This window comes from Colobus angolensis, unplaced genomic scaffold (assembly GCF_000951035.1).
Source record: "Colobus angolensis palliatus isolate OR3802 unplaced genomic scaffold, Cang.pa_1.0 Scaffold46, whole genome shotgun sequence".
NCBI lineage: Eukaryota > Metazoa > Chordata > Mammalia > Primates > Cercopithecidae > Colobus > Colobus angolensis.
In genome coordinates, this window is record NW_012118043.1 from 8,404,892 (window position 1) to 8,416,488 (window position 11,597).

The window sequence follows — 11,597 nt, forward strand, 5'->3', positions numbered from 1 at the left end:
CTGCTCACTGCAACCTCTACCTCCCTGGTTCAAGCGATTCTCCTGCGTCAGCCTCCCAAGTAGCTGGGATTACAGGCACCAGCCACAATGCCCAGCTAGTTTTTATATTTTTAGTAGAAGACGGGGTTTCACTATGTTGGCCAGGCTGGTCTCGAACTCCTGACCTCAAGGAATCTGCCCGCCTTGGCCTCCCAAAGTGCTGGGATTACAAATGTGAGCCACTGCACCCGGCCAATTATGACGGTTTCTGGTTGGTGATTTTTTTTTAACTTTATTGTTGTACTTTTTTATAGTTTAATTATTTTTAATAAACGTGTATTATGCAGCATAATAATTTTTATTTAAAAAGCCATAAGTGAATAGCCAAATTACTAGTTCCAGGTGATGAAAATACGAGAGAGTTTTGTTTTTCTTTGTACTTTTCTGCATTTAAAAAAATAGACATGGTCAGCTTGGTGGCTCACGCCTGTAATCCCAGCACTTTGGGAGGCTGAGGTGAGCAGATCACGAAGTCAAGAGATTGAGACCATCCTGGCCAATGTGGTGAAACCCTGTCTCTACTAAAAATACGAAAAATTAGCTGGGCGTGGTGGCACGAGGCTGAGGCAGGAGAATCACTTGAAACCAGAAGGCAAAGGTTGCTGTGAACTGAGATCGCGCCACTGCACTCCAACCTGGGCAACAAGAGCAAAACTCTGTCTCTAAATAAATAAATAATAAATAAATAAATAAATAAATAAATAAATAAAATAAAAATAAATAAAATTTTAAAAAAGACATGAGTTGCTGGTTTCAGGTACACAGTCTTTAAAATGTTAGGTAGTTTCTTTTGATTCTTATTTTATTTTATTTTATTTTTGAGATAGGGTCTCACTTTGACACCAGGCTGGAGTGCAGTGGCGTGATCTCTCACCACAGCCTCAACCTCCTGGGTTCAAGTGATCCCTGCACCTCAGCCTCCTGAGTAGCTGGGACTACAGGTGTGCCCCACCACACCCGGCTAATTTTTGTGTTTTTTTGCAGAGACGGAGGTTTTGCCACATCCCAGGCTAGTCTCAAACTCCTGAGTTCCAGCGATCCACCTGCCTTGGCCTGCCAAAGTGCTAGGATTACAGCCAGGAGCCACTGTGCCTGGCCTGTTTCCTATTTTATACAGTGTTTTCTATTAGGAAGGTATACTGAATTTTATCAGATGTCTTCCCAACATCTATAGGTATGATCAAATGGTTTTAAGATTATCCTAATACTGAACCACACTTGCATTCCTGGTGGAACCAGTTTGTTGCACAAATGTCTACTCAGTAAGGTGCAAGGAGAAAGTGAACTTTTCCCATTGCCTTCCAAGCCCACCGGGGTGTGCTCTTCCTCCATGGGATGAAAACATGGGCCACTTTCAGAATTTTTCCAATCATTTGTTATCTAAGAACAGTTTTATTTTAGTATAAAAAGCCCTGCTCGATCCAACATTAAACAATATTAAAACTCCAGTCTTTTATCTAACTTAAACTTCTCCTCTCCCTTAGCGCTGCCTTCAGCTGGAAAATCTGTGATGGGGACAGCAGCTTTACTTCTTTCTTTTTTGAGATGGCGTCTCACTGTGTCACCCAGCCTGAAGTGCAGTAGTGCAGTGGCACGATCTCGGCTCACTGCAATCTCCACCTCCTGGGTTCAAGGGATTCTCCCACCTCAGCCTCCCAAGTAGCTGGGATTACAGGTGTGAGGCCACCATGCCTGGCTCATTTTTTTTTTTAGTAGAAACGGGGTTCCACCATGTTGACCAGGCTGGTCTCGAACCCCTAATCTCAAGTCATCCATCTGCCTCAGCCTCCCAAAGTGCTGGGATTACAGGTATGATCCACTGCGCCTGGCCACACCTCTTTCCTAAGTGCTATTTTGGGGGCTGGATTAGTCAGGGTTCTCCAGAAAAACAGAATCATTGGATGCACACACAGAGAGAGACAGAGAGAGAAATTTTAATAAGGAATTGGTTCATGTGATTATATCAGAGGTGTCTGAACCAGAGCAACTCCATCTTGAATAGGGGTTGGATACAATGAGGCTGAGACCTACTGGGCTGCATTCCCAGCCAGTTAAGGCATTCTAAGTCACAGGATGAGACAGGAGGTCAGCACAAGATACAGGTCATAAAAACCTTGCTGATAAAACAGCTTGCAGTAAAGAAGCCAGCCAAATCCCACCAAAACCAAGATGGCCACGAGAGTGACCTCTGGTTGTTGTCACTGTTACACTCCCACTAGCGCCATGACAGTTTACAAATGCCACAGCAACATCAGGAAGTTACCCTATATGGTCTAAAAGGGGAGGCATGAATAATCCACCCCTTGTTTAGCATATAATCAATAAATAACCATAAAAATGGGCATCCAGCAGCCTTCAGGCTGCTCTACGGATAGTCATTCTTTTATACCTCTGCTTTTTAAATAAACTTACTTTCACTTTACCCGATGGACTCACCCTGAATTCTTTCTTACGCAAGATCCAAGAACCCCCTCTTGGGGTCTGGGTCGGGACCTCTTTCCTGTAACAATTACGGAGGCTGAGAAGTCCCACGGCGTGCCATCTGCAATCTAGAGACCCGAGAGAGCTGGTGATATCGTTCAGTCCAAGTTTGAAAGCCCAAGAACCAGGGGAGACAGTGGTGTAAATCCCAGGCCCAAGGCAGGAAACTGATGTCCCAACTCAGCAGTCAGGCAGAGAGAGTGAATTCTCCCTTCCTCTGATCTCTGTCCTACTCAGACCTGAATAGATTGGAAGATGCCCCGCTGCAGTGGGGAGGGTCATTTGCTTTACTCAGTCTACCAATGCAAATGCTAATCTCTTCCTGAAACCCCCTCACGGATACACTAAAAAAAAAGTGCTACAAACTATCTGGGCACCCCGTGACCTAGTCAAGTTGACACATGGAATTAACCATCACAGGGGCCCTCTGGGAGAGAGCAGAGATGAGGAGCAGGAAGTCCCTACTAGTTTCGTGCCACTGTTAGTTGTGTTGCACTTATAGTTACTGAGGGGGGCCCACTCCCCAACACTGAGGCTCCCTCTCTTACAGAACCTTTGATCCAGGCAACACCCCCTCAAGTTGGCAGTGTAGACTTCTCCCTCAGCCTCCTTTGGCCAAGTGTGGGGATCCCTACTAAATACCACTCCCTTCCATGGCACCCACAGGAAATATGCACATGCTGTTACCCAGTGAAGGCTGGAAATGCAGGCCTTCCTTCAGACAGTCCTCACCCACGATCTGCCACACCCACGATCTGCCATCACAGAGGGGAAGCTCTAGCCACAGCCTCTTACCTTGAGTTTGTATCAGTTCTTCTGTCCCTCAGGTCTCAGGAGACCCTCTTTTGACTTGAGATGGGAGAGGAGGCAGAAGGCCAGATGGAGTATGCTCATTGACAACGCTATCCAAAGATGTTCTCACTCCCACTCTTCAGCATCTGAAGGAAACCTCAGGGTCTGGAGAGCCCTCTTGAGCTGGCACAGAGGCCAGCTGTCTCCCTCAAGAATGGGAGGGCTTGACAAGCTGGCTCTTGTTCTTGGTCTTTGGGGTGTTGAACTAAAAAAAAAAAAAAAAAAAAAAAAAAAAAAAAAACTGAGGCAAATTTTATATAAGTAAAGAGTTATTTGGGCTAAATTTGGGGACTGCAACCCAGGAACATAGATTCAAGTTGCCCTGAATATACGCTCTGCTTAGCAGCAGTGACTACTGGGTTATTTTATTTTATTTTATTCTATTTTATTTTACTTTACTTTATTTTATTTTATTTTTGAGACAGTGTCTCGCTCTGTCGCCCAGGCTGGAGTGCAGTGGCATGATCTCGGCTCACTGCAACCTCCACCTCCCAGGTTTACGCCATTCTCCTGCCTCAGCCTCCCGAGTAGCTGGGACTACAGGTGCCCGCCACCACACCCAGCTAAATTTTTGTATTTTTAGTAGAGACGAGGTTTCACCATGTTAGCCAAGATGGTCTTGGTCTCCTGACCTCGTGATCTGCCCGCCTGGACCTCCCAAAGTGCTGGGATTACAGACATGAGCCACCACGTGCAGCTGACTAGTAGGTTTTTAAAGGAAAAGAAGAGGCAGTTCCTAAGTTGATAACCAATAATTTACATTAAAATAACATAAGCTACTGATTGGCTGCTATACACTCACAGTTCTTCGTTATCACAAATTCCAAGAACATGAAAATTAATGGATGAGGCAGCTAGTTAGGAACAAAATACCTTTAAACAATCGCCCCGGCAGGGCGTGAAGGCACACACCCACCCGCTCTGTGTGACTGAAGCCCATGCTCATGTCTCGCTGGGCCTGGTGAATTTTGCAAACCTCATATAGCTCACACTGCTCAGAGTTATTTTTCTTTCCTCAGGGGCTTCAGCCAAAACTCAGATATGAGGAAGAACTGCTTTTGATGTGGCAGATTATTCCTTTCATATGCTGTCAGATTTATTACTATTATATTTTAATGTTTACATCTATTTTTATAAGTGAAATTTCTCATTTATTTTCTCGGCTTGCTTTACCAGACTTTGATGCTAAGATATTTCTAGTCTTATGAAATGACTTTGGGACTTTTCTTTCTAGTCTTTTATAGTTTGAATAGTAAGAGAATTGTTTCTTTGGGGAAGTTAAGTAAAATTTAGCTGTAAAATAATCTCAGCTTGGTGCTTTATGACGTGATAAATCTTTAACACATTTTCCAGGTTTTTCTATTGTTGCTGAACTGTTCAAGTTTTCTACCTCTTTCTGAGTCATGTTTGGCAATATAAAATGCTATCAGAGAATCATCTATTTTCTTTCTAGACTTTCAAATTTTGAAACCACCTTTGCAAAAATTATAAGAGTGAGAAAAATTATAGGAGTGAGCTGAGTTAACCCCGCCCCCGCCCCCTGGCACCCATCTTGCCCTTCCCTAATTGTTCCTGGGCTTTGGGGCCCAGCTAACTTGGAGAGATGTTTAGGTTATAGTTTAAATGATGATAGCCTTTCCTCAAAACTCAAACACCTTTGTAAAGTTAATGAAAGACCATCAGACTAGGGGTCAGAGAGGAGGCTGATTCTGCTAAGGTGTAGACATAGATCATCAGCCATTCCTGCAGATCACACCACTATTGTAGATTTGCCTTTTGCAATACCTTTTCAGGTTTTTTGCATGTCTGATACCCATGGCTCCATCTGGAACCGCCAAGTCTGCCCCTATGCCCCCACCCAGAAGTGATTCAGTGCCCAGGAGGACAGCTTTGACCCCCTATAATTTCATCTCTACTGCAACCAATCAGCAGCAAGCCTAGCCACCCCCACCCCTTCCCCTGGACTGCCTTTGAGAAAGGAGCTTTGGATGAGATTGACTTGAGTACTAACTCCATCTCCCACGTGGTATGGCCAGCCTCATGTCTACTAAACTGTTTCTTTACTGCAATGCCATGGTCTGTCTTTATGTAGCAGGCTGGAAGAACCCCTCAGGTTACAATTTGTTGCCAAAAAAATACCACATCATGTTCTTGGGTTGGTTTCCTGGGATTGTTGTAACAAATTACTGCAAACTGGGTGGTTTAAAACAACAGAAATTTACTCTGTTTTGGAGACCAGATGTCCAAAATCAAGGTGTTGGCAGCATGGATCCTTCTGGAGGCTCTGAGGGAGAACCCACTCCGTGCCTCTCTCCTGGCTTCTGTGGCTTGGCAATCCTTGGCATTTCTTGGCTTGTAGACGCATCACTGCCACACCTGCCTTTGTCTTCACAAGGCATTCTGCTCTATGTGTTTCCAATTTCTCTCTTCTTTCTCTGATAAGAACACCATTCATTGGATCTGGGGCCCACCACAAATCCAGGATGATCTCATCTTGAGATCCTTAATTCTATCTGCAAAGACTCTATTTCCACATAAGGTCACATTCCTAGGTACTGCAGGTTAGGACCTGGGCATATTTTTGAGGAAAGAAACGGACTGTCAGCTAAGGAATGTGAGCTCTGAAATTGTTAGGCCCAGGGAAGCATTAAAATAAGACAGCAATCACTCCCTGCTCCCCACTTTGAGCTATGTATGTGTAAACCAAAAATAAAATTGTAAGCTACCAAACCAACTGAATGGATCCCTCCTTTCAGCCAAAAGCATTCCAAAGTCAGCCTGAAAAACTAGTTCAAGCCATGATGGGAAGGATGGGTTGGACATGCCTCACTATACCCTCCTCTCTTTGGAATTCAGGCACAGACAACCAGCATTAACCTTAAAACAGAGATATTAAGAGTGACAAAACAGACTCTTTGTAGCAATAAGGTACCAAATTCCAAACTGACTCTAGTACAGCATCACATGACAGATAAAAGCCCTGAAAGAAATCGAAGTATTTTACCCCAAAAGGTATTTCTTTGACTTTTTTTTTTTTTTTTTTTTTGAGACAGAGTTTCTCTCTTGTTGCCCAGGCTGGAGTGCAATGGCATGATCTCTGCTCACTGCAACCTCCACCTCCTGGTTCAAGTGATTCTCCTGCCTCAGCCTCCCAGGTAACTGGGATTACAGGTGCCCACCACCACATCCAGCTAATTTTTGTATTTTTGGTAGAGATGGGGTTTTGCCATGTTGGTCAGGCGGCTCTCGAACTTCTGACCTCAGGTAATCCACCTGTCTTGGCCTCCCAAAGTGTTGGGATTACAGGTGCAAGCCACCATGCCCGGATTCTTTCATATATTTTGAAATGAGCCTGCAAAGCTGTCTCTTGTGGGGAAAATCTACATTCTATAGAATCCTCTTTCCTTTCCAGGTCTTTTCCCGATCCAGGAGTGATTAACTAACAGTCTGGCACCTTTTTAGTTCTGATTAGAGACATTTACCAGCTATTCTCTCTGAAACCTGCTACTTGGAGGTTTTGTCTGCATAATAAGAACCTTGCTCTCCACAATCCCTTCTCTTAGTCCAGTTACTCCCTTCTATTAAATGCAGGTTTTTAGATAATAACTGTTTCAATCAACTTCCAATCAGAAAATCTTTGAATCTACCTGTGACCTGTAAGCTTTCTCCTTTCAAGCTGTTCCACCTTTCCAGACCAAACCAATGCATACCTTACATGTATTGATTGATGTCTTATGCCTCCCTAAAACATCTAAAACCAGCCTGCAGCCTGACCACATTGGGCACATGTTCTCAGGACCTCCTGGGTCTGTGTCATGGGCCTTGGTCACTGATATCTGGCTCAGAATAAATCTCTTCAAATATTTTACAGAGTTTGGCTCTTTTCATTGACATTCATCTCTTGAAACTACTTGCTATCACCACAAGTAGCTATAAATTAACCTATAACCCACACGCCATAGCTTAACAATGTATAACCAATCATTATTCAATGTTATTTCTGTAAGCCAATGAGAATTCCCGTCATCACCCAATGGGCTCTTTCTGCCCATTACACAGACAAAACCAATTCACTGAGACTATGGAATTGCAATAAAGAAAGAGTTTAATTGACATGAGTCCAGCCACACACTACGGGAGATGGAGTTATTACTCAAATCAATTCTCTGAACGTTTGGAGGATAGGATATTTCAAAGATTGTTTGGCAGGCCAGGGAATGGGTGCTGCTGATAGGTTGAGGATGCAATCATCAGGGTGTGGAAAGTGGTCTTTGTGCATGCTCAGTCAACTTCCGGGGGTGTGGTGGGTACAGGACCAGTTGGAGGGTCTAGGTGGAGCCATCAGTTGTCAGAAATGCAAAAACCTGAAAAGACATCTCAAAAGGCCCATCGTAGGTTCTATAAGAGCGATGTTATCTGCAGGAGTAACTGGAGAAGTTGCAAATCTTGTCACCTGTAGAATAATAGCTAGTAATTGTTTACATCTACACCTTAGCAGAAGTTAGGTTCCCCTCATCCTCCTAACCTGGTGGTCTTTCATTAGTTTTACTAAAGTGGTTTAGTTTTGGGCAAAGGCTGTTATAATTTTAACTAGAAACGAAATGTCTTCCGAAGTTAGCTTAGTCCAAGTCTAGGAATGATTAAGGGCAGTTTGGAGGTAAAAGGGGAAAATGGAGGTTGGTTAGGTCAGATCTCTTTCACAGTTGTAATTTTCTTACTGTTATAATTTTTGCAAAGGTAGTTTCATTCCTGACAAACAACTTTGTACAGTCCACTCTCTATATCCTATTTTGCCTTTAAAAATCCACTTGTAATTGCTGCTAACTGGAGTGTGTATTCAGGGCAACTTGAATCTATGCTTCCATGTTGCAATCCTCAAGCTGGGCCCAAATACACTCTCTACTTACATTAATTTTGCCTCAGCTTCTTCCTTTCAGGTCAACATCTTCTTGGGGCCACTATTCAATCCCCTACACTTCTATTTATAGAATCATGACAATTTGATTGACAGTTTCTGAGAAACATACAAGTTTACTTGTAATTACAAAAATTTTATTTTCCAGCAGCTTCCAGCATCAAAAGAGACTTGTTTACATGATGCCACCAGATCCATTTTCACAGGAAATAAGTCTGTCTTTTCTCCCTTACTCTGCATATGGGGAAGTAATTCTGAGTTCCATGAAACTCTTTTCTTGGAGAGGAGTGGCAGGGAAGGGAATTAACTGTTCACACTTTCTGCCAAAAACATATCTGTCCATTCAAGATTGTGAGCTTCCTAAAGTATAGGCTGTACCTCTCAATCCTCCAGGTACCACAGCTGCTCCCATCCCAGGCCTGGTCCGTCCTCAGAGCAGGGGCTCTCAGTGACATTACATGTGTGTGCATGCATGTGTGCCTGCATATGGATGTGTGTGTGGAGATCTGCATCTCTTCCTCTCCCCTCTATAACAGGATCAATTCAATGTCTCCCCTTGCCTTGGAGGAGAAAAATATTATAGTTGTTGGAAACAAGATAGCTCATGTAACTTGATATTTTCTGGAGTCAGCTGTCACAAGTCAGGGTTCTATTTGCTAAGCAACTGTAATGAAAACATTACATATTTTCATCGAGATTAAAAACTAAGACCACAAGAGCTTTGAGCACCATGATATTGGAAAAATATGGACCACAACTGTGTCAGGTGGTGCACTACATCACCCACCAACCACACCACTCTTGGAGATGATGAGTTAGACCTACCGGAGTGCTGGAGGGAGAGATTTGGCACCATCTGTGGAGACGAATCCTGCAGCCACAGAAGAAGGGAAGAGGGCAGGCCAGTGGGTCTTGTACTTTCCTGCGCAGCAGCTTCACCTACAGGGTGTATTAATGCACAGCTTGCTCAACCCCAACCCAGGGTTTCGGGTTCAGTGGGAGTGTGGGGAGAATTTGCATTTCCTATAAGTTCCCATGAGATGTGCTGCCCTTGTCCTGGAACAGCACTTTGAGGACAACTGACCCTAGGTGAGGCTTTGGAATCCATCCTTTTAATAAGCTCCACCTGTGATCTAAGGCAGCAGGCCCGCACATGACATGGCCAATGCCAGGTGCAAGTGAGCAGGCCAGAGGCCAGAAGTCAGGGTTTGGGTCTCCCAAGGTAGAGGCCGCGGTAGGACTGTGTGTGTGTGTACAGATCCTGTGAAAACGGAACCAAGAGAGCCTTTCTGAAAGCCCTTCCTGGAGACCCCACAGTCCTTGTGTCTACGTGGAAGGCCGGAAGCTGATGGAGCAGCCAACCCCTGGGAGGCATTGGAGGTCAGCTGGGAGGGGTTTGGGGTGGCTTTCAGCAGGAAGCACCCAGAAAGAGCTGGGCCTTCGTTGGGCAAGTTTAGACCCAGAGAGTTCATCAGACAGTTCCTGAGAAGGTTCCTTGGCCTGGTGCTGTGCGAAGCATGTGGCAAATACAAATGGTGAACTTGCCGAGATCCAGACCCTGGGCCCCCAAGGTGCACATTTATTTGCGTATGGGCAGTCCTAGGGCGGAAAGTCCTAGCGAGCTGGGCCGAGAACAGGGGCCGGTGGGTGAAGGAGCCTGACCTTTGATATCCTGCTTTGGAGGAGGTGCTGGTTCTCTCCCGGACCTCTGGGGAAGCTGGAGGACTTCCCTACAAATCGTGCGCACAGAGGCAGCTAGAAAAGGCCCGTCTGTTCTGCGATGCTGCCATCTGGTGGACGAGAGGGGCACTGCTCCTGCTTCCCGGGTGTTGGGTTGGCAGGGAAACCTCAGCAGGGATAATATCTGCTGCCGCTGCTGCTACTACAGTAATAATGCTGATAATGCTTAAATATTTTCTTTAAAGCGACTGTGAAGGAGTGAGCACAGCTACTATTCTAAGCTCTTTGAATATGTTAACTCATTTAATCTTCACAGCCCAAAAGGTAGGTAGGATGTCCATTTATCAGAAGAGGGAACCCAGGCCAACAGAATTGGAGTAACTTGCCCAAGGCCACGTGGTGAGGAAATGTCCTCTGATCCTTGTCTAGGGTTGGCATGGAATGGATCAGACACACTTGGGTCCGAGTCCTCGACTTGAAGCTCAGTTTCTTCCTCTGAGAGAATTTTGCTGTCCCCATAGGGATGCAGTGAGGATTCTCAGCATGTACCTTGGCTGCTGTGAGGACCAGCAGGTGCCCCTCATACAAATGTCATGACAACAGTTCACCCCCTGGGCTGTGCAGTCACCTAGCCCTGCCCAGCACATAGTGAGCCCTCACTCAGAAAGGTGCATTTCAGCTCTTTACCTAAGAAAAAGAGGCATCATCCATCTCCTTTCCTAATCTTTGATACTATGCCCCTCACAAAAATGTGTGTTATGTCTGAAGAACTTCCTTGCAGAGGTGGGTGTTAGGAAGGGAGAGGCATTAACACTGCTTGAGCTTCAGATGGAGGTTTCGCCCTTACTTGGGAAGACAAGTAAGTTTGGCGGACAATGGTGAGAAAGCCTGGCTGGATGTTTCCCAAAGGGAAGGGAGCACCCTACCCCCGTCACCACCACCCAGTGCAGGATGGAGGCACTGCTTTCCTCTTGGCTCCTACTGGGCATGCTGAGCTGGCCTGGGGGTTGCAGGGGGGTTCATTGTTGACCCTTACCCAGCAGATTCCGTGGGCTGTGGCACCAGGGTGGTTAGAGAAAATGGGATCTCAGTAGCCCCAGGGGAGAAAGTGAAAGAAAAAGGAGGAGGGCTTGTAAAAGGGCTGAGGATAAAAAACTCTTGTGAAAATTGGTCATACAAATTGTATCGTTCTTGTCATACCCAACTAAATCAGAGTAGAGAGTCTAGGGGAAAACACACCCAGGGAATATAACGTTGCTCCAAAAATGTAATTCTCTGCAAGCCTGGCTGCTGAAACTGCCTGTTTTTGTAAACGGAAACCAGTTTTGTCTAATGGCTACCGAGACAGCCTGCTGTTATTCTAAGACCAGTTTTAACCACTGCCACCACTCACCAATCAGAACTTCCCCCTGAGACAGGGTCTCACTCTGTCTCCCAGGCTGGAGTGCACTGGCATGATCATGGCTCACTGTAGCCTCAACCTCCTGGGGCTCAGGCGATCCTCCCACCTCAGCCTCTCAAGTAGCTGGGACTATAGGTGTGTACCACCACGCCCAGCTAATTTTTAAATTTTTTGTAGAGATGGGGTTTCACCATGTTGCCCAGGCTGGTCTGGAACTCCTGTGCTCAA